The sequence below is a fragment of the Marmota marmota genome, unplaced genomic scaffold (genome assembly GCF_001458135.2).
Source record: "Marmota marmota marmota unplaced genomic scaffold, marMar, whole genome shotgun sequence".
Classification (NCBI taxonomy): Eukaryota; Metazoa; Chordata; class Mammalia; order Rodentia; family Sciuridae; genus Marmota; species Marmota marmota.
The window spans coordinates 26,309,474-26,337,130 of NW_026000240.1; the positions used below are offsets into that span (position 1 = coordinate 26,309,474).

Consider the following 27,657-nt stretch of genomic DNA (forward strand, 5'->3'; position numbering starts at 1 on the left):
CCTCTCTTTTCCCTCTCCCTGACACCCTCCCATTTTTCTCACCCTTTGCAAAAGAAATAGATCTTCTTTTACCCACAATTCCAATGCTCTGATAATCCTAATAGGGGTGATGATGCAAAGTGGCACCCAAGTCTCTTCCTGCCCAGTGTGTGTGTGTGTGTGTGTGTGTGTGTGTGTGAAAGAGAGAGAGAGAGAGAGACTTGCACATCTACATAGACACAGTTCACCAAATGAAAAGATGAACCCCAGATAAGAGGGTTGAAAACACCTGGAAAGAAAGAGAGTTAAGTGTATCGAGCCGCACTGCTAGATTTTTAATCTAGGATTTCTGACAATAGCATAAATTTTAGGAACAAGGCTGAAAGTGGCACAAGCCAAAGGAAACAACAACAGGAGCCTTGGAAAGACTGTCATTAAAATAGCATTTGGGGTTTAGGGTTGACAAAATCATGAAAAATAAAGAAAAAAAAAAAACAGTGCAGTCAAACTCCTTTTGCTCTTTTCTCCATGAATGGTGTCGCCACCATCTTTCCTTACACACACACACACACACACACACACACACACACACACACACACACGACGGTGGTCCTCCAAACAAACATTTCCTTCTGTGGTCCCAGAGGAAAGATTCTTGAGATGGCCCATCAAAACCCTTAGGAGACCTTTTAAACAGCCTTACAGAACATCCCCAGTCCACTGCCTGGGATTCAAAGGAGAGATAATGGCTGTGCAAACAGAAATGGGGCAATGTCTCTGAGAGGTGTCCTTTCCTCCCCTCCTGGTTTTATTGAGGTGTGATTGACACATAGCAGTGGTACACATTGGAGGTGCACAGTGTGGTGGCTTGACACATGTGCTTGTTGGGAATGGTCACCACAATCAACTCCAACCACACATCACCTTCTTTTTAGCATATTACTCTTTCCCCACCTGAGTCATATTAACTCTTTTTCCTAACTTACCACTTATTATTATTATTATTATTATTATTATTATTAATAAAAGCCCTTCAGTCACTTGGACAGATTTTTTTTTTTAAGAGTCCTCCTAGTCAAGCTTCAGTTGCGTTTCATGGGAATTTGACTAAAATGAGTTTATGGCTGGCTGATATATGTGCTTTTTTAGGAAAAATGACAGGAAGTTGTACAAAGAATAATAAATGCCAGGAAAAGACAGTGAGACTGATAAACAGGTGTGGAAGGGAGGATTTCTGGAAATGACTCTCAATGTGCCCATGAAAATGAGTAATCATGTATGCACATGTGCACATCCACAGAGGTTTCAATATTTAACTATGATCTAAGAAAATATATCATTCACAATTATTCTTAAGGCTTACTGTACATCTTTTCCCTAAGTTGCAGGAAGTGGAAAATAATCAAATTTACTGTTGTTTCTTTTTTAATAGCTAATCCTCAAGTATGTGTGTGACTACAGTGACTTCGTATGGGTGCTGGGATGGGAATGAACAAGAATAAGGGTGAGAGAGGAGGTGAGTGAGGGACAAAGAGGATGCAGTTTGGGATCCCACTTTATAAATTACTTTTTATTAAATTTCTTTATTCATTTTCTTGGTTAAAGCATTTGACAATTTGCAGTGACATAATACAAATGCCATCAGGATTCTAGAAAATAATTTTGATTTCTTTCAATTCATTTACTTCTACCTATTCATATCTTTCTACAGCAAATATCTTTTGGGACCATAACTTTCTATACATTCTGAAAGCCAGTTGTGATAGAAGACTTTAATTGCATGGTACAAGACACACTCTCATAAAAAATGATGATACTCACTCAAGACGAATATACACATTTCATTACAGCAAAGCCTCTTTATTTTAATGGCATAAAACCAGATGTTGAGCAAATGTCTACAGCAATTAAAAACAGGGAGAGAATTCATGAGCCATATTTACTGAAGCTAAATGTTTAATTGAAGGAGAGATTGTTCCTCAATTATGGGCCTTTAGTAAATAAAAGCTGCTTGAATTTTAAGTGTGTTTGAATTCTATAACATGAAGCTGGGCTCCTCAAATATTTCCATTGGTCCTATTAATGATATAAAAAGAAACTCTACATTAAATTCCTCATTTGACAATTGACCATGCCTAAAATACCATTCATTTGTTACTGTATTGAGTATGTTATTGTCATTGTTTTCAACTGGGCATCATAGGTCATTCTAATGCGAGGTTTAATATGGCCTTATGCCATTGTTAAGAATTGACGAGGAATTAGCTTGGAGTTGATTATAATTCCTAGATAATGCATTTTGCCTTATTCAGTCTTCTGAGGGCTCACCATGCTCCAGATGCTATGCCAGGAACTGGAAATCTGCAGATACACAGAAGGAGGTCATAGTTCTCTGGAACAGCACCTACTGGCAGGGGAGAGGGACCAGAGACAGGCAAAGACACCTCCGTGCAGTGGGTTCACTGACAGAGGGAGTGGAGCACTGGGGGCACAGGGATCATCATCCCACAGAGGTGAGGAGGCAGCGATTATCCCACAGCTGGGGATAGTGTCGTGAATGCCCCTTCTCCACATGCCACTGGCTTTATCAGATGCCCACCACCACCCTGATTATGGAAGACAGATGCCAACGTCTTGTCTCAGAGCCCTTTCAGGACTTTTCTGAAAGGGATTTTGCCGGAGTCATTCTGATGAACACATACCCCACCCTCTGTTGTGGTTTACCAACACTTATCTCATCTAGTGGCCCTGAAATAATCCCAAACAAATTGCAAAACAGGACAGGTTAAAACTTAAATATGGATAGTGTTTCTAAAATCACTTTTAAAAGTGAAGGCCTGACAGACTATTTTGATTACAAAAAAATTACAAAATCCAAGCCATTTCTAATACCCATGCTGTCTCATCACTGCTCTGATCACAGTCGGTGAAAATTCCACTACACTTGCCTCTCTCCCCCCTGATACGGAGATCTTGGATAACTGGGATGGGTCATGGTGGGTGATCTATAAACGTCTATCAAATTCAATCAAAGGGAACTGACTTCCAGTAAATGGAAAATTATGAGTCATCAATGTTGAAAATGGTTCAGTTTGTCAATCACAGTTACTTTGTCCCACAGTTGTCATAGCAAGAACCCCAGACAACTGGTCTCTATATACAACTGGTGACTTACTGGTAGGCCAGGTTTTTCTATTTAATCATGTACTCTGTTTTACAGAAGATTACCCAAAATACCTTATTTGGGTTCTCAATTTAGAAGAGAAATCTGAGACTACAATTCACTGAACACCAAAGCTAAACGGACAGGATTATATCACTGGTGACTCAGGAATAGGTCACTGTGAAGTTCAAGCATTACTCAGAGAATGTGAAAAATGCCAGTTAACAGAGGTTTTCAGTGAGTTATCACTGGAGTAAGAAATTATTTTAAAATTAAACCCTAGATTTGTTCAGGTCTACCTGTCTTCCTTTGGAATCTTGTTGGCAATTTCTTTTCTTAGAGACGGCCCTGGTCGTGTGTATTTGATAGAGCACGTCTTGTCATATGGGATGCGGGTGTGTGTGGTGGGGGTGGTTATAAAGATATCACTGTGTTCTGGAGACTCTACTAAGCACTCTGTCCTTGTAACAATACTGTGAGGCAGACACTATTCTAACCCACTTACAAACAGAGGAACTGTGATTTAGAATTTACTTGCTCAAGATTATAAGACTAGGACTTCTCAGGGCCAGAGCAGGGATACTATCTCTGTGATTTCAGTGTCCTAATTCTTAAATACTACTCCATTCTACCTCCACTGAGCTGATTTACAGAAATACTTGGTAAACCTTGCAGAATTTAAGAGTGCTTTCTGGTTACTATTAAAACTTGATGATCACTGTCTTCACAGCCTTTTCTCAGTCACTTCAATTTCTTCTGATCTAGACCCTTCAGGGTCTTTGTCCTTTCCCTTTTCAGGGTATTTATCACTTTCCTTGCAAGTAGAACTTTCCCTGTCGTGTGCTAATCTAAGGCCAGTCAAAGGTTAGGCCTTAACAGTCAATAAGGACCTGCCCTTGCTCAGCCCTGCACTACACCGCATAGAGAGTGTTGAGGGAGAGTCCAGATGAGTTCTCAAAAGAAAAGAAAAAAAAAAGAAAGAAAGAAACCTCCAAACCATGGATATAAAGCTAAAGTGAGGAAACAGAAACTAGGCTGGTTTCCAAGACTGAGGTCAGACCTTATCCACATGACTTCTTTCTTCTCCTTCATTCTCTCAGGAAGGTACAATGACAAGCTTGAAGAGGTCTGCATTCTGTAAAAAAAAAAAAAAAAAAAAAAAAAAAATCTTGGAAAATTCTTTCCACATCTCTTAACTTCTAGGAAAATTTTCTCCAGCTTCTGACCTCCACAATTGGGTTGTTCAACCTTCAATTCAGGCCAGACCTCTAAGCTCAAACTGTCCATCATGAACTTGTGTGATTAAGGTTACTCTCTCCAAGGGCCTGACACATAACAGAAAAATAGGCTAAGCTAACGGATGCTTCTTCTTTTCTTTGTTTTCATTCAGTCTTTCCTTTGTTCAATATGCATCAGACACCTTCCATGTCCCAAGGACCACCCTACCTGCTAAGGGAAATGGATGATGAAATGGAAACTCATCTATGAACCAAACCAAGACATCTAGGAGAGTCCATTTGTTGGACTCTCCAGAAAAATATTACTTAAAAAAATTTGTGTCAAATTAAGGGTGAGCCACAAAAGCATACAATGTTGGAAAACTACATATCAAGTTAGAGTAATTCTTCACTCATGTTATTTCCTAGGCACCTTCAAGTTCCATCTTCATTTAATAGAACTGAAACCGACATTGTGAATGGCACATTACAGGAGTAGTGCCATATAGAATATTTAACATGTGTGCATCATTTTTATAATTCTTTGCTTTAACTAACTTTGTCAATTAACTGACCACTTCTGGTAGCTGACAAATGAGCTTCTATATATACAATTAGACAGGTGTTAAGGGTTTGAGGCAAATAGGGAAATTACTGGGAGCCTTGATGAAGACACAGGCATTTCATGGGTGTCATGTATGGATTTGACAAATGAGAAGAAAATATGACAATTTTAATCTGTTCTCTTCAAATATGTTTCTAAGAAGGAAAAATATACATCCAATTCTTATAGAAGTAGGTTCAAAAGAACGGTTGGATATCTGATACAGAAAGTTTATTGCATAGAAAGTAAAGGGATAGTTTCTAGATTGAAAAGAAATGAGTTGTTAAGTAAAAGTCATCTCCAAAATGGCAAAAAATAAGAGTCCTTTCTGCTACTACGCACACGTGCATAAATGTCCCACAGAGAGAAATTACTTTTTCTGATTGAGGGGGATCCTTGCAGCATAGAAAAGCTTCTGTGGTGAAAGTAGTTCTCTTATGTTCAAAGAAGGTACAGGAAGTGTACATCACTCAGATTATTTGAGGGCTAAAGATAAGCCTCCTTGGCAACAGCAATTAGAGTCCAGCAGGTGGAAATTAACACTGACATTGAAGAAAGTCATCAGCCTGAGATGGCTTTAACAAGTTTTTAATACCTAATATGTACCTGAGAAGAAAAGGGAAATTTTTTTAAAGGACAAGAAAAATCTAGAGTTGAAAGACTCTTTAGTGATGTTTTTAATTGATAATGAGAAGGTTCTGTTGCTTGCATTTCTTTAAACCTTACTCCAAGTGACATGTACCTTAAGTTTGTTGTGCAAAACCAATAATCAGAAATATCAAACTATTTTGAAAATTCTTTTTATTTGCAACATATATGATAGAATATTATCTAATTGCAACATATGGATAACAACTTATTCTATAAGAAGAGCTCCCAACAAAATCAAGAAAAACAAGACTCTGCAGAAAAATGTGCTAAATATTTTTTAAATAGGCAACCAACAAAAAGAAAAATGACATGAGAAAAATAAGTGTCAAAACATCACATGTTCTCTTTTGAATGTGGAAGATAAAAAAAATGTTGAACTGAAGCAGTATAGCAACTACTTAAGATTGGGAATAGAGGTGGGAAGGGTAGTAAAAGGGGTTTGGATATAACCAGTGGATAATGTATAATATATTTTATATATATATATATATATATATATATATATATATATATATATATATATATACACACACACACACACACACACACACAGAAACATCACACTGAAATCCATTCATATAATTAATATGTGCTAATAAAAATGCTTAGCTAGGCATCTAGGATTCTCAGCTTCCATAGTGATGCCAGACCTGCTATGTGATTGTGAAACCTATTCTGCCACTTTAGATGGCCACCCACCTCTGGCTTGTAAGAGCAGAGGCTGAAGTGGCCATTTAAAAAAGAAAAAGTTATCAGTATACTGTGCCTCCCTCTTACCTTTTTCCCATCCTTCCTTCTTACCTCCAGCCATTTGGGAAAGCCTTTAAGGGAATCTCTCAGAGAGCATGATCTGTAGTCCTCTGAGCCTGCGGTAGCACAGGGACTGGAATGGATATTGTCTAAGAAGACTGAAAGTGGAGGACTGTGTAGGTGCCCAGAGTAAAGTTACAACAGGAGCTAGTTCCTTCCAGCGATGGTTGCCTGTGAGTTGATAAATCCATAGACCTCAGCCCAGTATGTCTAGTCCCTCTGCAGTTGTGGGGAAACTGAGCTGATTACTTTTTACTAATTCATAAAGTTTTTTAAAAATTACTTTTCATACTAAAAACTCTTCTTTCAGCTAATTCACTAATTTGTACAAGGTGGGAAGCCAGTCACACCTTCCCCTCTATTACAAGCATTCCAGTCCAGAGCAATTCCACAATGAGGGAGATGAAGTTTTAAAGTGGAGAGGAGTGCAGAATTATATGATGTGACACTGGACTAGATTCTGTAATTTGTGATGCGAAGCTGTTCTTGGAACGGGAAATGACAGGACAATTTGTAAAAGTTATGAAAGCTTCCAGGGGAATTTTCCAAGGTTCATGGAAGAATGAGCCTGCAGGGTGTTTTGAATGGACAGTGGAGAAATGATTAAAATTGCTTTCACTTATGCCTTATTGAAGGCATTTGCTCAACAAGTTGGTTGCACAGATGAAGAGAGAAGAAGGGGAAACAGAAGGAAGAGGGGAAAGAATGGGAGAAGGAAAGAGGGAGGGAGAAAGGAGCAAAATATATACACCAATAAAAATAACCAGGGGGCTGGGGTTGTGGCTTAGTGGTAGAGTGCTTGCCTAGCATATGTGAGGCCCTGGGTTCGATCCTCAGCACCACATAAAAATAACCAGAATAAAGGTATTGTGTCCAACTACAACTAAAAACTAAATGTTTAAAAAAACGAGTTCCTGCAACTTCCTGTAGGACTTTTCTAGAAATCAAAAGCTTTAAATTCTACCTTTGGCATAACAATTCTACTCCTAGGAATTTCTTCCAAGAAAATGATCATGAATGTGCACAAAGATCTTGCTATAGAAATGTTCACTGGAGTGTGTTTCATAATAATGACCATAAAGCAACAAAGTATGCTGTAAAATCCTACAGAAAAGAATACCTATAACTTTGGAATTTTTGTTGTTGTTGTTTTAGAAAGCACATATAACAGTGTATCTAATAGGTGGTTATGATCTACATACGGATGATGGAGTTATGGATGATTTTTATTTTCTTCCTTTTTCTTATATTAATTTTATATAAGAAGTATGCTTTCCATTAATAGGAAAAAATAAATGTTGAGTCTTAAGAATATTTTTATAAGCTGTGAGGCACAATTATTTGAATAATGTGCTACTCTCCTAAACCCTAGTCACCCATGCCTGAGAAAAGTCTGGCACTTGGGTCTATGCAACCATAATCTAAGCCTTAGCCACAATGATTAGAATTCAGAATTTTTCAGTTAATCAGAACTGCTGTGAGCACATCAAGATGAGCTAATAAAACTGGTATTATAAATAAAATCAGGCAACAGCAAATATCAAAAATGATCAGAAGGTTGGAGTTTGAGAGTAAAGAATCAACAGAATGCCAGCTAATGACCAAGTCCAGAAAAGAATCATGTATTATAGACTGAACGTGTGTCCCACCTGCAAAATCCACAGCTTGAAGCCCTAAGTTTGGTTATATTTAGAGTAAGGAAGTAATTACAGTTAAATAAGATCATAAAGAATTCAATAGGATTAATAGCCTCAATAAAAAGACACTAGAGTTAGTGCTTAGTTCTCCCCCACTCCACCCCACCACATCCTCTCTGTGCACACATAATGAAAGTTCTTATGAGGACATAGCAAGAAAGTGTCTGTCTTTAAGTCAGAAAGACAGCCTTCAACAGAAACCAACCCTGCCAAATCTTGATCTGGGATTTATATCCTCCAGAACTGTAAACAATTAATTTTTGTTTAAGCAACGCGGTCTATGGTATTTTGTATTACAGTATAAGCCGACTAATACATATTTTGGTACCAAGAAGCAGGATGCTGCTGTAATGATTACTTAAATATGTAGAAGTGACTTTGGATCTTAGAGACCACATATATGGTCCTGAACAGAATGTTGGTAGAATTATGGACATTGAAAACTGTTCTGATGAGGTCTCAGATGAAAAAAAGAAGCTATTGGAACTGGAGAAAAATGTGATCTTTGTTATAAAGTGGCAAAGAACTCGGCTGAATTGTGTTCTAAGGTTTTGTGAAAGGAGAATGTGTGAGCGATGAAATTGGACACTTAGCTGAGGCTGTTTCTCAGCAAAGTGTTGAAGTAGAAGCTTTGTTTCTCTTTCCTGCCTGTAGGAAAAAGAGAGAAGAAGAGACAAATAGGAGCAATTGTTCAACGAAAAGGAGTCAGAATCTGAAGGTTTAAAAATTTCCCAACCTATTAATTGTGCAAATAAAATGAGAAAACTGGTTCTGAAGAGAAGAGAGTAAGGATGTAGCTGCCCAACCACTTGATAAGGAGACTGGTCTGAGGGTGTGCCACAGATTTAACCAGCCATCTTGGCATAAGCCAATAATAAGGATGAGATAAACACCTGCAGAAATCTTGTGGTTTGAACCAAATGGAACAGGATGGAATAATAGAGCAATCTGGCTGAGAACATGCTTTATTTTAAAGACAAGAGAGGAATGTGCCTGAAGTGATAGAGATGATCAGGGCCGTCAGTCATGTAAGCTTTTTATTCCTTATTCTCAAAGGCTGTGGCCTCCTCCTCAGTTTCAGCAGACCAAGGTTCCCCACCTGGAGAGGGCAGTCCTCTGGTCCAGCTGAGCAGAAGGGGCAGGCTGCCCTGCAGGGGTGTGGGGAAAATGCTTGCCACTGCACTGGGCCTGGAGGCAGAGAATTCCAGAAAGGATTATTCTCCAGCCTTAAGAACTCATGGAATTGGCCTTGCTTTGTTTTGGACTTACTTAGGATCTGTCACCTCTTTTTTTTTTTTTTTTAATTTATTTATTTTAATTAGGTATAGATGACAGCAGAATACATTTTTTTTAATGTTTCAGAAATTTATTTTATTCAGACAGGTCTGTGACCTCTAGTTTCCTTTGGTTTTTGAATGTAAATTGCTTTATTTTCCATAATTACTTTCCTTTTTTTATTAGTTGCTCATGACAATACAATGATCTTGACATATCATACTTTTGATTCAAATGGGGTATGAATTCTCATGCCTTTGGAAGGAAGTGTCTGCCTTCTATCTGTCTAGCCCTTATAAGTTGGAAGCACATAACTTCAGTCTCACAGGTTCACAAGCTAGAGAACAGTTTTGCCTCAGGATGGATTGTACCTCAAATCTCACCTATATCTGGCCTCAACATTTAGATGAGCCATTGGACTTAAGATTTGGCCATAATGCTGGCAGAAGTTAAGGCTTTCAGGGATGATGGGATGGGATGAATGTAGTTTTCAGGTAAAAGAGATATAAATTTGGGGTGCCAGGGGTGGAATTTATGAACCAAGGTTTGGTCCCACCCACAGATTCTTAAACTGAAGCCTTGGTTATACTTCTTTAGAGAACCCCAAGTCTCTGACTAATAGAGTAAAGAATAGATTATCATTTCTCTGATCAACTCTCCAGTTATAAATCATTTACATTGTTTTCAAATTGCCTATTTTAAACAATGCTAAACCTAGGATGCTGGTGTGCACTTATTTATATAGGAGAGATTCCCAATAGCAGAACCGCTGGAGAAAAGCATAAACTTTTAAGAATTTATCTTTTTATCTGTCTTGCAAATTTCCCTTACAAACAGGATTTTCTGGCTTCTATTCTCATCAACAGTATATATCACAATGGGTATTTTTCTATGCTGTGAACAGTAGGTATTAAAAATATCTTAATTTGACAATCTAAAGGTTAAAAGTTAGCATGCCATTATTTCTTTAAATTACATCTACTTGCTTAATTTACATTTACTGGCTCACTAATTGATATTGAGTTTATTTCCATATCTTCTTTGGGCATTTGTATTTCTCCTACTGTGATATAATTTTTCAGGCGATTTTTCCTTTTTCCTGCTCATTATTAGTTGTTCTATGTTATTATTGAGATTAATTTGTATTTGGTTTATAGGTTGCAAATATTGGCTCCCAGGCTGTCACTTATTTTTAGTATCATTCATGACATCTTCATAGTGAGGAAGTCATGAGTGTTTGCCCTTAAGTCAGACAGCCTCATTTCAAACCTCACTCCTATAACTTATTAGCTATATAACTGGGAAAATCACTTAAGCTTCCTAAAATTTAGTTTTCCATCTTGAGGTAGGGATCGCTCTAGTACTCCCATCATTGAATTTTTATAAGCATTTAAATGAGATAATTCATGGAAAGTACTTAGCACTTTTTCTAGCACATTGAAAGTGTTCAATTAATTGCACATGTTATGACTTCTATGATTAATTTGTCATTTGATGAGTACATTTTAATGTAGTCGCAGCTATCAGAAGCAAGTTACCTGCCAGTCAGAATGTATTTTTTGGTTTCAAGAAACAGAAAACCCAACTAAAAACATGGCTTCAAAATAACCAAGAGGTCAGCTCCAAGGTTGGCTAATTCAGTGGCTCAACAACACTAAAAACATTTGGATTCTTTTACCACTTTGCCAGTCTCAGCAAAGCTTCACTTGTGGCTATTCATAAATATCCATCACGTTGAGGAAGAAAAACAATTACTCCTCTCTTCCTAAGAGTGAAGAAATATTTCTCAAAACTCTTCCCAACTCCTCTCAGTGTGTCTAATTGACCAAAAGTCTGACACATACCCATGTCCAAAACAGTTACTAATGTAGAGAATGGGATTAAATTATTGACAGATTAAATTAGGATTTATTTTTGGAATATATAATGTGGAAATGGATATACAAACAAAATAAAAAGTCAGCTCCTGTATCAAGATTAAGATTAATTGCATAAAACAAAACACCTAAATAAAGAGCTTTAAAGAGTGTAGAGATGTTTAGTTTCTTCCCACAACATTGCCAGAAATAGGCATTCAAGCCCTGGTAACAGTGACTTCATAGTCCTGAGAGATCCTGGCTCCTTCTAGATTCCATTCTACCATCCTTCATCCCGGCTCCTATCCCCAAGGTTGCTCCAAAATGGCTGCAGGAGCTCCAGTTATCATAATTACAGTCCACTCAGGAAGTAAAAAGGGGGAAAAAGAGAAAAATGGTGCCACTTCCAATTGTGTCAAAAATCCCCTTTAAAAGACTTTTTTCTCAAAAGAGTTCTACCCCAAAACAACATTGAATTGGCCACTCTAGATGCAGGAAAGGTTGAAATTTAGTCTTCTAATCAAGCACATAGCTGCTGAAACTAATATTTGCATTCTATAAGAAAGAGAAATGGGAAGGATGCATATTGGATAAGCAGTTATTAGTATCTATATCATAGTTAGCAAAGAAGAAAGGCACAGTGGCTTTCAGGTGGGCAAGGAAAATTTTTACTTTTCTTTTGTTATTTACTTAGTTGGAAATCTTTCCAGATCTATGAATTAATAATTTCATCCTTTTTTCTAGTGTGCTTTTTTATTTTAGAGGCTGAGAGATTAAGAACTACATTTGTTACACTTCTCTGTAACTTGAATGTAGGAGTGATTTAGGTTCTGCTGATTAGATGTCCTCGTGAAAGATTCAGAAACTGGGCTCCCATTCAGACCCCATCTATCCATCCCTTTTATAGATTTTAGAAGCAATTAACTTTATTCATTAAATTATTTTCTGCTTAAAGCAGCCAGTGTGTTCTCTATATTCTACAAGTGCACCTACCACCAAAGATTATAAAAATGTTTTCCTATATTTTTTTAAATCTCAAATTCTTATTTTTGATATGTATTTTCTTTAAACCAAGCATAATTAAAATGTTGATTATGGTATGAGAAAATCACATGATTCCACAATATGAATAATCAAATAAGCCAGTATCGTTTATTAAAGTCTATTCTTTCTCCATTATTTTTAAATGACATGTTAAAATCATATACTAATTATGAAGGGAATCTGAAACATTTTTTAAAAAGGGAATATTACTACATTAAAATAAAAATTACTGAAGTATGTAGTAAAATACATGTGACTGAATTTAAATGAAAACCTTTGGAAAAAAAGAAGAAATAAGTCAAATTTGGTTTTTTGTTTGGTCAGAGCTGTTTTTAATCACTGTGGCTCTGGCATGAAGATGTAGTTGAGTGACTGAAATTAGATAGAGAGAAGCTCACTTGGTGTTAATGTTACTTTCCAATGCAGAAGATTAAGCCTAAAACAGAAAACATCTAGGGAAAATGTCCATTCTGTCTCACTGTGATTAGAACCACCCTTCTTCATAGTCATTATGCTTTAATGAGAAACCCACCACAAAATGAAAAACGAATGAAGGACAAATTTCCATACAGTCACCTTTACCTTGGGAGAGTACTGGAGACATTTGAGTTGAATAGCCAACAAAGAAAGGGTTTACAGATGGATGGGTTTGGGTGGTATCTGAAAGACTGTAATAATCCAAGTACTTGCTATTTTCCCTCTGATTTGGTCAAGATTATCAGATTCACATGTTTGCCTCAGCGGTTCTCTCTATAAGCATGTCTGCAAAGAGGACAATGGAACTCATTTTTCCGGTATGCAGGAAATCAGCCAGGGATTGTAGCAATTGCATCCTGCTTGAATTATTACTTTTCTTCCTGCTGACCAGAGGGTTAAAATCAACCCAAGGATCTTAAAAAGGGTTCAAAAAAAGTAGTTAACTACAATGTCCCTCGATTTATTCCAGGATTCTTTTATTGTCCATTTTAATGCAAATATCACTGCTTAAATTGCTATGATATTATAAAATAGGTTAATATTTGGTAGGCAAAAGCCCTTCATTGTTCTTCTTCTCAAATTTCTTTCCTTGGCTCCCTCATGTGCATTTTATCTTTGAGTAAACTTTACAATAATCCTTTTGAGTTTCATAAAATATCATTTTAAGCTTTTGATGAAAATTTGTTTGCATTTACCAATTAAATTTCTGGAATGGCCACCCTTACAATTCCAAATCTTTCCTTGCAACTATGGTATCTCTCAAGTAAGCTCTTTTTTAATGGTTTTTTCAATAAAGTTTTATTCCATTTTATGTGGATATTATGTATTCCTTGTTAAACCTGATGCTTAGTATTTTTTATATTTTTAAGTTGTCAATGAACTTTTATTATTTATTTTTATATGGTGCTAAGAATCAAACCCAGTGCCTCACACATGCTAGGCAAGTGTTCTACCACTGAGCCACAAGCCCAGCCCAATGCTTAGTATTTTATTGGGAGGGTGAATACCTTTTTTGAAGTGCATTTTCTATGTGGTTATTGTCGCACTATAATAAAGCTGCTAGGTTGGCTGTATTGATTTTGTATTCAGATGCCTTACTGAATTACTTTACTAGTTCTAATGATTTTCATGTTATTTTTCTTGGGCTTTTTTTTAGGTAGGTAATCATTCTATCTCCAAATAACAGTTTTTCTTTTCTATTAAGTGTGCCCATTTTTCTTGTCTTATTGCATTAACTAGTACCTCCAAAATAATGTTGAAAGGTACATTAACAGTTCTTTCTTCTCTAGTCCTTACCTTCAAGAAAAGGTTTCTAAAGCTTCATCATCTAGTATAATATTTGCAATAGATTTTTGTTTTATTTTATCAAATTAAAGAGTCCTAGTTTATTAATATTCCCAGTTTCCTATTTATTTTACTCATTTTAGTCTTCCTTTGCCATTTTAATAAAAGATATGTGCTGAATTTTATCAAATTTTTGTATTAGCTTCAACTGAGTTATGGTTTTCTTCTTTAATTAGTAATGTAATTATCCTCACTAATAATTTCATAAGCAAAATCCAGGCTTACATTCCTAGAATAAATTCTGATTTATTGATCAATTTTTGCATAGCAGATACATTTGGTATGTGTGGATATAGCATTTTCATGAATCTCTATTAGAATATACATATAGCCTCAGAGACCTATGGGACTATAAAACTTTCACATTTCTGTCATTCAAGTCCCAGAAAGAAAGAAGACAGACATCAAGACAGACATTACCTCTTCATTGCTTGAAGAGGTAATGACTAAAAACTTCCCAAATATGGCAAGTCATAAACTTATAGATTTAAGAAGGTGAATGTACTCCAAACAGGACAAATCTTCAAAAGTCCATGGCAAGGCCCACCATAAATGTAAAAATGGAATACAAAAGAAAAATTTTGAAAACATTTAGAAAAACACTATCCCAGGGGAGGGGAAGACAATTAGTATGATTATACATTTCTCATTAGAAACTGTTCATATGTTTGTTAATTGATTGTATTTCTTCTTCTGTGAAGTGTCTATTCAATTCCTTAGCCCATTGTATTTTTAACTACATTCTGAAAGTCTCTTTAGTTTTAATGTAATGGTATTTAAACCATTTATATTTAATACAATTATTGATAAATTAGGGCCAAAGTCTGCTGTCTTTGTTTGGTGTTTGTTATCTCTGTTCTTTCTGTTTTCTTTTTCCTGCCTTCCATGGCTATTTGAACACTTCAAAATATTCCATTTTTATTTATAGATGATGCCTTTAAATGTATGTCGGTGAAGAGCTTTTCCTTTGTAAACATCACCTGCATATATCTATATTGCTATTAAAAATCTATTATTAATGTGATCATTTTATCAGTTTAAGTAATATAATAATGTGATCTCATTTTATATCCTATCATCCCTTCCCTGCTTGTCAATCATTTTTTTTTTCTATATACATCGAGAACTATCTCAATCAGTGATGTAGGATAGGGGAGATGTTTGGTCCTCTCTTATCCCTCCCTTCTCCAACTCCTTGGTACCATCCTCAACTTTACTGGTCTCCTTCCTATTTTCACAATAAATTCTACTATTATGTATGATCATAACATACCAATTAAAAAAACTAGAGGCCAGAAGGAGATAGCATAATGCTTTATAAGTGCATAGCAGAAAATAATTCTTAACTTATAATCTTATACAAACTGAAAATATTCTTCAGGAATGATGGAAGAATTAAGAATAAGTAAAACCAAGAGAGTTTCTCATCACCAAATTCTCTTTCATTCTTTTGAATGACTAATTGAAGTTCTCTAAATAGAAAGGAAATGAAAAATGAAAGGAATCTTGGAAGGCAAGAAAGGAAGAAAGTACATGATAAACAAAAATATGAGTTTTCTAAATTGTGCTTGACAGTTTAAGAAAAATTATAACATTGTGATATATTTGTACATGCACATAACATCATTTGGTCATGCAATCCCCTTTTTCATATATATATATATATATATATATNTTTTTTCTTCCACATATGAGAGTGAACATTCAGTCTTTGACTTTCTGAGTCTGGCTTATTTTGTTCAACTTAATGCCCTCCAGTTCCATCCATTTTCCTGAAAGTGACATAATTTCATTCTTCTTTATGGCTGAATAAAACTCCATTGTGTGTGTATGCCACATTTTCTTTATTCATTTATCTATGGACAGACACCTAGGCTGGTTGTATACTTAGCTATTGTGAATTGTGCTGCTATTAATATGGGTAGGCATGTATCACTACAGTATGCTGACTTTAATTCTATGGGGGAAAATACTGAGGAGTAGTATAGCTGGGTCACGTGGTGTTTGTATTCCTAGTCTTTTGAGGAATCTGAATACTGATTTCCACATGGCTTTACTAACTTATAATTCTACCAGCAGTTCATAAATATTCCTTTAGCTCCACATCCTCACCATCATTTATTATTACTTGTATTCTTGATGATTGTCATTCTAACTGGAGTGAGATTGAATCTCAAAGTAGTTTTGATTTGCATTTGCCTGATTGCTAGAGATGTTGTACATTTTTAAAAATATATTTATGGCTGGCTTAAACTGGTAAAATGATCACTTAATAATATATTTTAATAGCAATATAGATATATGCAGGCAATGTTTACACATAAAAAGCTATTCACTGACCTACATTTAAGAGCATCATCTATAAATAAAAATGGAATATTTTAAAATGTTCAAATAGCTATGGAAGGCAGGAAAAAGAAAACAGAAAAAACAGAGACAACAAACACCAAAGACAGCAGATTTAGGCCCTAATTTTTCAATAATTGTATTAAATATATAAATGGTTTAAATGCCATTACATTAAAACTAAAGAGACATTCAGAATGTAGTTTAAAATATAATGGGCTAAGGAACTGAACAGACAATTCACAGAAAAAGACATACAATCTATTAACAAATATGTGCAAAAAGGTTCATCTTCTCTAGCAATTGGAAAAATGGCAATCAAAAGAAATCTAAGATTTCATCTCACTCCAGACATAATGGCAATTATCAAGAATACAAGCAACAATAAATGTTGGCAAGGATGTGGGGGAAAAGGTACACTCTTTGGTGGTGGGATTGCACATTGGTGAAACCACCCTGGAAAGCAGTATGGAGATTCCTCAGAAAACTTGGAATGGAACCACCATTTGACCCAGCTATCCCACTCCTCAGTTTATACCCAAGGACTTAAAATCAACATACTACAGTGATGCAGCCACATCAATGTTTATAGCAGCTCAATTCACAATAGCTAAACTGTGAAACCAATTTAGGTGCCCTTCAACCAATGAATGGATAAAGAAAATGTGGTACAGTCTCAGCCTTTAACAAAAAATGAAATCATTTGCAGGTAAATGGATGGAGCTGGAGAATATCATGCTAAGTGAAATAAGCCAAACCCAAAAAACCAATGGCCAAATGTTTTCTCTGATAAATGGATGTTGATTCATAATGCGGGGGAAGAGGGAGGGAAGAATGAAGGAACTTGGATTGTGCAGAAGAGATTTAGGGGAGGGAAGAGGGTATGGGGTTGGGAAGGATGGTGGAATGACACAGACATTATTACCCTACATATATGACTCTACCTATATGACCGATATGACTCTGCACCATGTACAGCCAGAGGAATAAGAAGTTGTGCTCCATTTGTATACAATGTGTCAAAATGCATTCTACTATCATGTATAATAATAAGTACAAACAAATTAAAAAATAAAAAATATAACCCAGGAAAATGCTGTCTATAAGAAACTAACTTCAAATCTCATACTATAGGCAGGTTAAGAGTAAAAGAAAATTTTTATAGGGATAAAAGAATCATCAACTAAGAAGACATATCAATCCTAAATGTAGTCTTTCATTTATGCATTAAACAAAAAAGCCAATATGTTCAGAAAACAGTAAAAATGAATAGAGAAATCAAAAATTCCACAGTTATGTTTGGAGAAGTCAAAAATTCTTTCAGCAATTGATGGAAAATCTACATAGAAAAATCAGCAAGGATATAAAAGAGCTCAATAATACCATGTACCAAAAGAATCTGACATTTACAGAACATTCTCTTCAATGAGAGCAAAATACAAAATTATTTCAAGTGCATATTGGACACAAACTACGATAGATCATATCCTGAGCCATAATACAAATTTCAACAATATGTTTTGAATGTAGAACCTTACAGAGGGTGTTCTTTGAGCACAATGGAATTCAACTTGAAATAAAAAACAGAAAGATAACAGTAAATGTTCCAAATATCTGGAAATTTAAAAAAAAACTAAAAAAAATCTATAGGTCAAAGAGGAAGTCTCAAGAAAACAAAAATACAAGAAAAATATTGAACTGAATGAAGCCAGGCATGGTGGCACACTCCTAAAGTCACAGTCACAGTCACTTGAGAGGCTGGGAGGAGGATCACTTGTGCCCACAAGCCTAGGCCACATAGTGTCAAAGACAATGAACTAAATAAAAATGAAATACAACATTATCAATAGCTATGGGATACAGCTAAGGCAATGCTGAGAGGGAAATAGGTAGTACTAAATGCATACATTAGAAATCGGAAAGTCCTGTGGTGGTGCACGCCTGTAATCCAAGCAGCTCAGGAGGCTGAGGCAGGAGGATCTTGAGCTCAAGCCAGCCTCAGCAACTTAGTGAGACCCTAAGCAACTTAGTGAGATCCTGTCTCAAAATAAAAAATTAAAAAAAAACAAGAGGGCTAGGGATGTGACTCAGTGGTTAAGTGGCCCTGGGATCAGTCCCCAATTCCAAAAGGAAAAAAAGAAATGAGGGAAAGTCTCAAATAAACAATTGAACAAAACAAAACAAAAAAACTTTTTAAAAAAGTACAAGTAAACCCAAATTAAGTAGAAGGGAGAAAATAATAAATATGAGTATAGTCAATTAAGCTGAAAACTAAAAAAGTAATAGAAAAACTAATGAAATAAGCAATTCTTTGAAAAGATCAATAAAATTCTTAAATAGCACAACACCAGAAAAAAATATATATATTACATAGATTACTAAAATCAGCAATGAATAAAGCACTCTTTAGGCACCAAAATATAATAAGGGACTACTATGAACAACTGTATACCATGAAGTTGACAACTTAGGTGAAATGGACCAATTCTTTGAAAAGTACAGACTATCACAGCTTCCCAAATATAAAAGAGATAACTCACAGAGCATACATTCACTTATTCAAGGTGTACAATTTGATGCATTTTTTCTGTGTTCATAGTTTACTCATCTATCACCACAATCAATTTTAGGAATATGTTTATTATCCCAGAAATAAACCCACTCACCTCAGCTATTGCCTCTTACTCTCTCAATCCTACCCAACCCTGGGGAACTACTACTCGCTCTCTCTAAAGCTTTACATCTCAGAGATGTTTCACATTCATGGAACCATACAATATGTGGTCCTTTGCAACTTACATCTTTCACTTAGCATTTTCAAGTTTCATTAAAGCTAAGTTTCATTCTACTGCTGAATAATATTCCTCAGTATGAATATGTCTGGTTTCCATTCATCAGTTGATGAACACTCGGGTTGTTTCTGCTTTGTTTTTGTTTATTTGTTTGTTTCATTCTGGTTTTGCTGATATTAATGATGCTGCTAAGAACATTCACACCCAAGTTTTTGTGTGGACATATATTTTATTTGGGGGATATGGTGAGTAGCGAAATCACCAAATCATATAATTCCACATATAAAAATGATTATTTGAGGAACTACTGAACTTTTCTACATAGCTCTACTATTTTACATTCCTCCTGGCAGTGTATGAGGGCCCTGATTTCTCTAATACTTATTATCAGCCTTTTTCATATAGCCATCCTTGTGGATGTGAAGGGGTATTAGGCATTCCCTGTGGCTTAATGATGTTGAACACTTTTTACGTTCTTATTAGTCATTTGTATATCTTGTCTGGAAAGCTATCTGTTCAAATACTTTGTATATTTTAATTGGGATAGTTGCCTTTTTATTATTGAATTATAGTGCTAGGTACCAGACTCTCATCAGATATATGCTTTGTGGGCTATCTTTTTATTTACCTGTTTTCCTTTGAAGCCCCAAGCAATCTTCATTTTGTTGAGGTTCAATTTATCTATTTTTCCTTGGCTGTTTGTGCTTTTGCTTTCATGTATAAAAATCATTTTCTAATCCACGGTCACAAAGATTCACAGCCATGATTTCTTCTAAGGATTTTAGAGTTTTAGCTCTTACATTTAGGTCTTTGATATATTTTTAGTTAATTTTTGGACTGTGGAATGAGGTCCGTCCTCATTCTTTTGTCTGTGGATATGCAGTTGTCCCATCAACATGCATGGAAAAATCTATTTTTTCCCCAGAGGATTGTCTCAGCATCACTCTTACTGAAAATCAACTGACCACAAATTCATGGAATCTTTCCTGGGCCCTCAGTTCTAGTTCAGTTACTATTCAGTGGTCTTAGGCCTTTACTTCATTGTCTTGACTTCTACAACTTTCTTTTACATTTTGAAACTGAATGTATGATGTATGATTCTTCCAATTATGTTCTTTACCTATCATGAGACCCTTAAATTTCTATAAAAATTTTAAGATCAGCTAACATGTTTCCACAAAGAAATCAAGTGGGATTTTAATGGATATTGTATTAAAATCTGTATGTCAATTTGGGAGAGTGATAACATGTTAATAATATTATGTCTTCCAAACCATAAACAAAGGATGAATTTCCATAAGTCTTCTTTAATTTCTTTTAACAACTGTTTATTGTTTTCATAAGTATAAGTTAAACACATTTTCCATTAAATTCATTCCCAACTACTTTAATAACTATTTTTTATTCCTTCCTATTTTATTCATTTGCTGTTATAAATGAATTATAACTTAATTTTTGTTTGATCATTGGCATTGCAGAGAAATAAAGCTGATTTAATGTATGCTGATCTCATATCTTGCAGCTTACTGAACTTTTAAAAATTTATTCTAGCGGGTTTTTTAAGAATACCTTAGAGTTTTCTACTTACAATATCATGTCATCTCTAAGTAAGGATAGCTTTGCCTCTTCCTTTCCAATATGGAAGGCGTTTATCTTTTTATTCTTGTAACAGGGGTCCTTTTCATGTAACAGACGAATTTATTTTGAATGTAAACCTTTCTGCTAGACCATTGGTGGTTTACTTTGCAATGGATATTTTTTTTTTCTTTCCTCTTCTCCCTCTTCCCCTCCCCTATCTGCAGAGAAAACAAGACTACCATTCTTTGTATCCTAGGCAGAGTTATCCACCCTTCCATTTACTGCCTACCTGAACAAAGAAACTATGGGCCTGAAATGGGAAAACAGCTCTCTTAAAGATAAACGCTAATAGCATCCCCTTGCCTTCCAGGAACCAGGAGGCAGCTTTCACTGCCTCAGCCAGCCTGCAGAGTTGTCAGAAATAAACTTATTTAGTTTATAAACTGAAAAAAAAATAACATTTACTGATGATATCTGCTTTATAAAGCCCTCTGCTCCCCATAGAAGTTTGAATGGCAGCCTGTGTAATGTAGTTTGTTGTCTTTCTCCTCTGTTCATGAAGCAGTAAAAACCTCTTTTCCTTTTTCTCAAAGCCTGCCCTCCTTATTGCATTGGCATCAGGGATGAGGACTGAGATTTTCCTCTCATCCTGAGTTATTTCTTTTTCTTGCATTTACATTCAAAACTTCTAGTACGATATTGAACAGAAGTAGTGAAAGGAGACATTCTTGTCTTGTTCCCAGTCTTAGGAGAAAAGCATTAAACTTTTCACTATTTTGTATTTGTTGTGCAATTTTCCACATTCCCTTTTATCTGGTTGATAAAAGGTCTTTATATTTCTGGTTTGTTGAGTTTGTTTGTTTGTTTGTTTGTTTAATCATGAAGCAGTGATAAATTTTGTCAAATGGTTGTGTTGTATTTATTTGATGAACATGTGTTTTTTTGTTTTCTATTCTATTAATATAGTATATTTCATTAATTGATTATCAGGTGTTTAAACCAACCTTGCATTCCTGGAGTAAATTCTTTTTTGGTCATGGTACACAATCCCTTTTATATATTTTGGATTCAGTTTGCTAGTATGTTGTTGAAGAATTTTGCATCCATATTCAAATGACATATTGCGGCATAATATTTTTGTCTTGTATGTCTTTCATTTTTTTGTATCAAAGTTATACAGGCCTCATAAAATGAGTTGGAATGTATCTCTTCCCTTCCTTTGGAAGAGCTAATGAAACACTGGTGTTAATTCTTCTTTAAATATTTCCTATAATCCTCCTTGTGAAGTCATCTGTTCCTGGAAATTTCTTTGTGGGAAGTTTTTTTTGTTTTGTTTTGTTTTTAATTCAGTCTCTTTACTTTCTATAGGTCTATTAAGATTTTCTATTTCTTCTTAAGTTAATTTCAGTAGTCTGCATCTTTCTAGGAATTTGTCAATTTAATCTAAGTAATATACATTAAGTCATAGTATTTTCTATAGTTATTTTTATATTCATGTAAGGTCAGTAATAATATCTCCTCTTTCTTTCTTGATTTTAGTGATTTGAAACTTCTTTATTTCTTGGCCAATCTAACTAAACGCTTGTCAATTTTGTTGATTTCTTTGAAGAACCAACTTTTGGTTTCATTGATTTTTCTCTATTGAGTTCTGTTCTCTATTTCATTGATTTTAGCTCTGATCTTTACTGTTTTCTTCTGCTGCTTAGCTTTGAGTTTACTCTGCTTTTCTTTTTCCAGTGTCTTAAAATAGAGGGTTGACTTGTTGAATTGAGAACTTCCTTGTTTCTTTTAATGTACCTATATTTTGTATTATGATTTCATTTTATCCCTGGATTATTTAGAAATACATTTCTTAATTCCATGTAGCAAAAATGGACTGCATGGCAATAATGGATTTTCTATTGACATTTTGGTTATTAACTTTAATTTCATTGTAGCCATAAAACAGATTCTATAATTGCAACCCTTTGAAATTTATTGAGGCTTGCTTTATGGTCCAAATATACTTAATTTTTATAAGTGTTTCTTTAGATGGCTTAAAGGAATATCTGTGCCATAGAAGGTAGATAGAATGTCCATGTATGTTCACTTTCCCAAAACTTTATTGACCTTTTGGTTTTAAAAATCAGTTATTCATAGATATGTCATAATCATCCATTACAATCATGGACATACTCATTTCTCATTACAGTTCTGTAAATTTTTGCATTATATTCTTATTTCATTTTATTAAGTGCATATATATTTAGAATTATTACACATTAATTATGAATTAAACATTTTACTAGTAGAAGGAACTCTTTCTTATCTCCAGCAATGATTTTTGATTAAGGTCTACTTTGACATTAATATAATGACATCTGCTTTCTTTGGTTAGTGTTTTCTTTTACCTTCAATTTTATTATCCTTGTGTCTTTTATATATCTTTTATAAATAGAATATAAATGTGCTTTGCTTTTTACTCAATCTGAATAATTTTCAATTAAAGCATTTTGTCTAATTTTAGTGTAATTACTGATATATTCAGGTTAAATTTATCATACCTGTTCTGTTTCATTTTTCTGCCAATTTCTGCCTTTAGAAAATAGCTTCTGAGTGTTTTTCTTTCTAATCTCACTGTCCAACTATTGTCTTGGAGATTATACTTTTCTATTATAATGGTAGCACCTGAAATTACCAAATGCATCCCTAACTTTAGAAGCATCTATTATTAGTAGATAATATACTTTTTACTTAGGCAATACCTAGATGACTAGTACTCATCAGCCCCATTTACAAACCTTCTCTGACTTGTATACCATGGTAATCATGCATTTTAATGCTTTCTATATTTTAAATATAATAACAAATTATACTTCTTTTATAAAATAATTTAATTTCTATTCACCTCATAATTTCCTTTACACTTCATTATTCCTTTATCTCCACCCTTCTAGGATAATTTTGATTTCTCCTTTACTTCTGGATCTCCCAGTAACACATTCTCAGATTTTGTTTTATGGTGTTTTTTTTTTTTTTTTTGCTTTTGTTTTTATTGTGTGTAGATTTTTGTTTGTTTGAATATGTCTTTAAATAATTTTATTTTCAGAAGATATTTTGTCTAAAGAATTCTAGGTTAGGGCTGGGGATGTGGCTCAAGCGGTAGTGCGCTCGCATGCGTGCAGCCCGGGTTTGATCCTCAGCACCACATACAAACAAAGATGTTGTGTCCGCTGAAAACTAAAAAATAATTCTCTCTCTCTCTCTCTCTCTCTCTCTCTTTAAAAAAAGAATTCTAGGTTAGTATTAATTTTCTTTCACATATTAATATTATTTCACTGTCTTTTGTTTTCAATTACTGCTGTTAAGTGGTTAGCTGTCAATCTAATTTTTGTTCCTTTGAAAACAATGTGTCTTTTTTCCTGCTGATATTTTATTATTTTTGGTTTGGATTTTAAGCCATTTTACTATATGCCTACACACATAAATATCTCCTTACCTGGTTCAGGGTTTGCAGACCCTCCTAGATCTATGGCTCTATGTTATTCGCCAGTTGTTAGCAAGCTCTCCTTCATTACTTTCTTCTGATCTACCTTATTGAACCTCTCCTTCTGAGACTTCAATTATACGTATGTTAGAATTTCTCCATGTAAGGTCTATATCTCTTCTGGATTTTTCATGTTTTGTCCCTCTTGGTTTCATTTGGGCTATTGTCTTCTCATCTATCTTCCAATCCACTGATTCTCTCTTAGATTTGTGTAAAGTTAAGGTAATATGAAACCTATCCAATGAGTTCTTAATTTTGTTCTTACATGTTTTTCAGTTCTACAATTTTTATTTAGTATCATTTGTCATGGTTTTAAGTTCTCTATGGAAAAAACATTTTAATGTTGTTTTTTATTTCCTTGAATCTACTACACATAATTATTTTAAAGCCTATGACCAGTACTGCACCACACATTACACAAACCCAGGCACTGTTCTACATTTTATACAGACATTATCTCACAAGACTCCATGGATTAATTTTTATGGAAGAGGTGCCTGAAGCTCAGAGATCACACAGTTACCTAACTAGTAAAGCCAAGAACCAAATTAAAATAGTCCAAGATTCCAAATTCATGCTACTAATCTTCTTATAACAGACTGTGGAAGTCCCAAATGTTTGAGTAAACCAGAGAACAAAAATTGTAAGGTTGATTTATTTCCTATCAGAGCAAGAGTTCTCTCTCATTGTGATTGGTTCTCAATCAAAAATCATCACAATGTTGTTCTTTTTCATATACCACTTCATATTTATTCATTCAATCACTCATCACTTAGCATCTTTTCAGCATCTATAACACTGTTCCAGTCCCTAGAAATATATGATAAACAAGGCAGACATGGTTCTTGCCTCAGAGAACTTTCATTATGTTAATAGATAAATAGTAAACAATAAGCGAATGTGTAAGATAATTTCAGAGAGTGATGAAGTCTATGAGAAAATAAAATAATCTGATATAGTAAATAGTGATACTGGTTGACTTTAGCTAAGTGGTGAGGGCAGACCTCTTAGAAGAAATGACATTTGAGCTGCAATCTGAATAAGGAAAAGTATCTTATGCAGAAGGAACAGTAAGTACAGAGGCCCCACATTTGAAAAATATTTGGTGTATTTAAGGAACAAAATGGATTTGGGTGTAGCCATATCCTCATGAATAAAGAGAAGAGTAGCAGAATGTGAGACGGGACTATTGGCAGGAATGGAAATCAGAACACTCTTGCAGTATATAAAGGAAACAGCTTTCATTCCAACAAGAGGTGATAGCTATGACCACATTTGTCCTTTCTTCGATGAGCCATTTTAAAACTAGACAAAATATATGAAACAACCGTTTTCAGATATTGGAGAGCAAACAGCACAAAACTGTTATCTGGGTAAGAGAGAATTCAGAGAGGATGAGGTGTCTAGAAGTTGCAAGGCAAAGTTTCAGAAAGGAAAGAGCTATTCAGAAAAAGAATTTCAGAAACTTCCACAGAGTTCCTCTTCAAACCAGGATTTTTATTAAGTTCTTCCACCCCTTACTTGATACTCATGCACACCAAAATTTGAGAGTCACCTGAGAAACCAGAACATGGAAGAAATGGATGTGATACCCTCAAGGGAACAGGCAGCATTGGGGATTGTCCTGGAGACAGTGATAGATTTCACTACTGCAATATACACAGGCCTCCTTGTTTTAATTGAAGACAAACAGGGTCAGGAGAGTCTCTTGATTTATGAGATTTAAGATTTCACAGCCTGAAACAAATAGTCTGGCAAAGACATTCTTATCAACTCTCCCTGGCTCTGTTTTGGAGCCATCACACTCATTGGGGTTGTGTCTCCTCAGTCTGGAACGTTGTGTGCACCTGGGCATATTTTATCAGTTCCCAGATGTGGGCACATGTTTGTTTGCTTGATGGTTAGATGAGTGATTGAACTGAAAAAATGAATTAGTTAAGCCAATGACACCAGGATCTCAGAGGAAGTCATTTCCCTCTCCGTTCTGATGGTGTTGGGTGGGGAAATCAGCCTTGTCAACTTCTGGTCTTTAGGAACTCCTTAGGGCCCCTGATTACTCTTTCCAGCTAGCCCTGGTCAGGTAGACAATGATCTACCATTCTGCATGCCCCTGGTTAATGCCACACTTGGGGACTGCAGCTGAGAAATTTGGCCTCAACCGTCACTATGCCAAGGACCCAGCATCCTGTCAAAGTTTGGGCTTGAGTCTGGTTTTGAAAAGAGCAAAGAGAACAACATAATTTAAAAATCAAAGAAATTCATTTTAGTAGTAAAAGGTTAACAGCCTTTAGGAGGAACAATTTTTAATCACCCTCGTCTAGACTCTATCACTGGAATCACCAGCCGCCGAGTGAAATATGGCCCAACTGCCGCCACCAAACAGCTCCTAAAGACTGTTGTATTTAATCATGTCTGTGCACCACTTATGGATTTTCATTATGATTCCCGATGCTGTTGCGCTGGGTAAAATATTAATATCCATAGTAATGATGCATGAAGCTTGGAGTGTAATTTCTTCACTCTTCTTGTCTGATATTAAATTGTTACCACTTTATCACTTGTGTAGAACTGCACGTTTCAATTAATCTTTCCATATCAGCAGCCCTGATTAATATAGATCATGATTCATAAGCTTATCGTCACTATAGTTTTAACAGATCATTTATAAAGATCTTAAATTTCAGGGTCTGGGAGGTGCAGCTGCTGTGTCCAATGTGCCTCTTTATTCTCTGTTCCAACAGTGCTGCTATACACCGGCTGTCACCTCCTGTTGAATAATTAATTTCAGGAAACCAAATTCACCCGAGAAGAAAAAAAGAAGAAGAAAGAATGACTGGCGATTGGCAGGGCACTGGGCAATGTGTGTTCACCTTTCCATGCCTAGCCCGGATGTTGCCTGCTTCTCATGGGGCAGAACTGTTGCTCTGGGGGGACTCACTACAGGTGTGTGTGTCGGGGGGCTTCTGCTGGCTGCAGAGGGCAAGCCCAGCCAGCAGAGCCATCCCAGGATAGTTGTTGAGGTTTGATGGAGTACTGGATAACCTCCCGGGCAACTCCCATTGCTCACTGCAGACTTTATCAGGTCTGCACAGTGCCCAGGGCTTTATGCTGGTTCAGAAACATCCAGTCTAAACTGTGTGCTCCATGTAGGGTAGGAGCAAGCTGGGCAATTAGCAAGTGAAGGGTTTGCAAACCTTTTTATGATCACCAGAATACCAAGGGCTTCGGCTTTTTTTTTTTTTTTTTTTTTTTTTAAGTTTTCAGCAGATGAGCGAGAGGCTTTTGCCAAAGCGTTGCT

The 27,657-nt window shown here is 35.4% G+C and overlaps 1 long non-coding RNA gene across 1 annotated transcript in view; it reads right to left on the reverse strand.

Annotated features, from left to right (window-relative positions):
- LOC125613632 overlaps positions 1-27,657 on the reverse strand; it is a 129,004-nt gene that overhangs the window by 21,226 nt on the left and 80,121 nt on the right. The window contains exon 3 of the long non-coding RNA XR_007344198.1: positions 4,203-4,277. This is a non-coding gene — a long non-coding RNA (uncharacterized LOC125613632). The remainder of the gene's footprint in view (positions 1-4,202; positions 4,278-27,657) is intronic.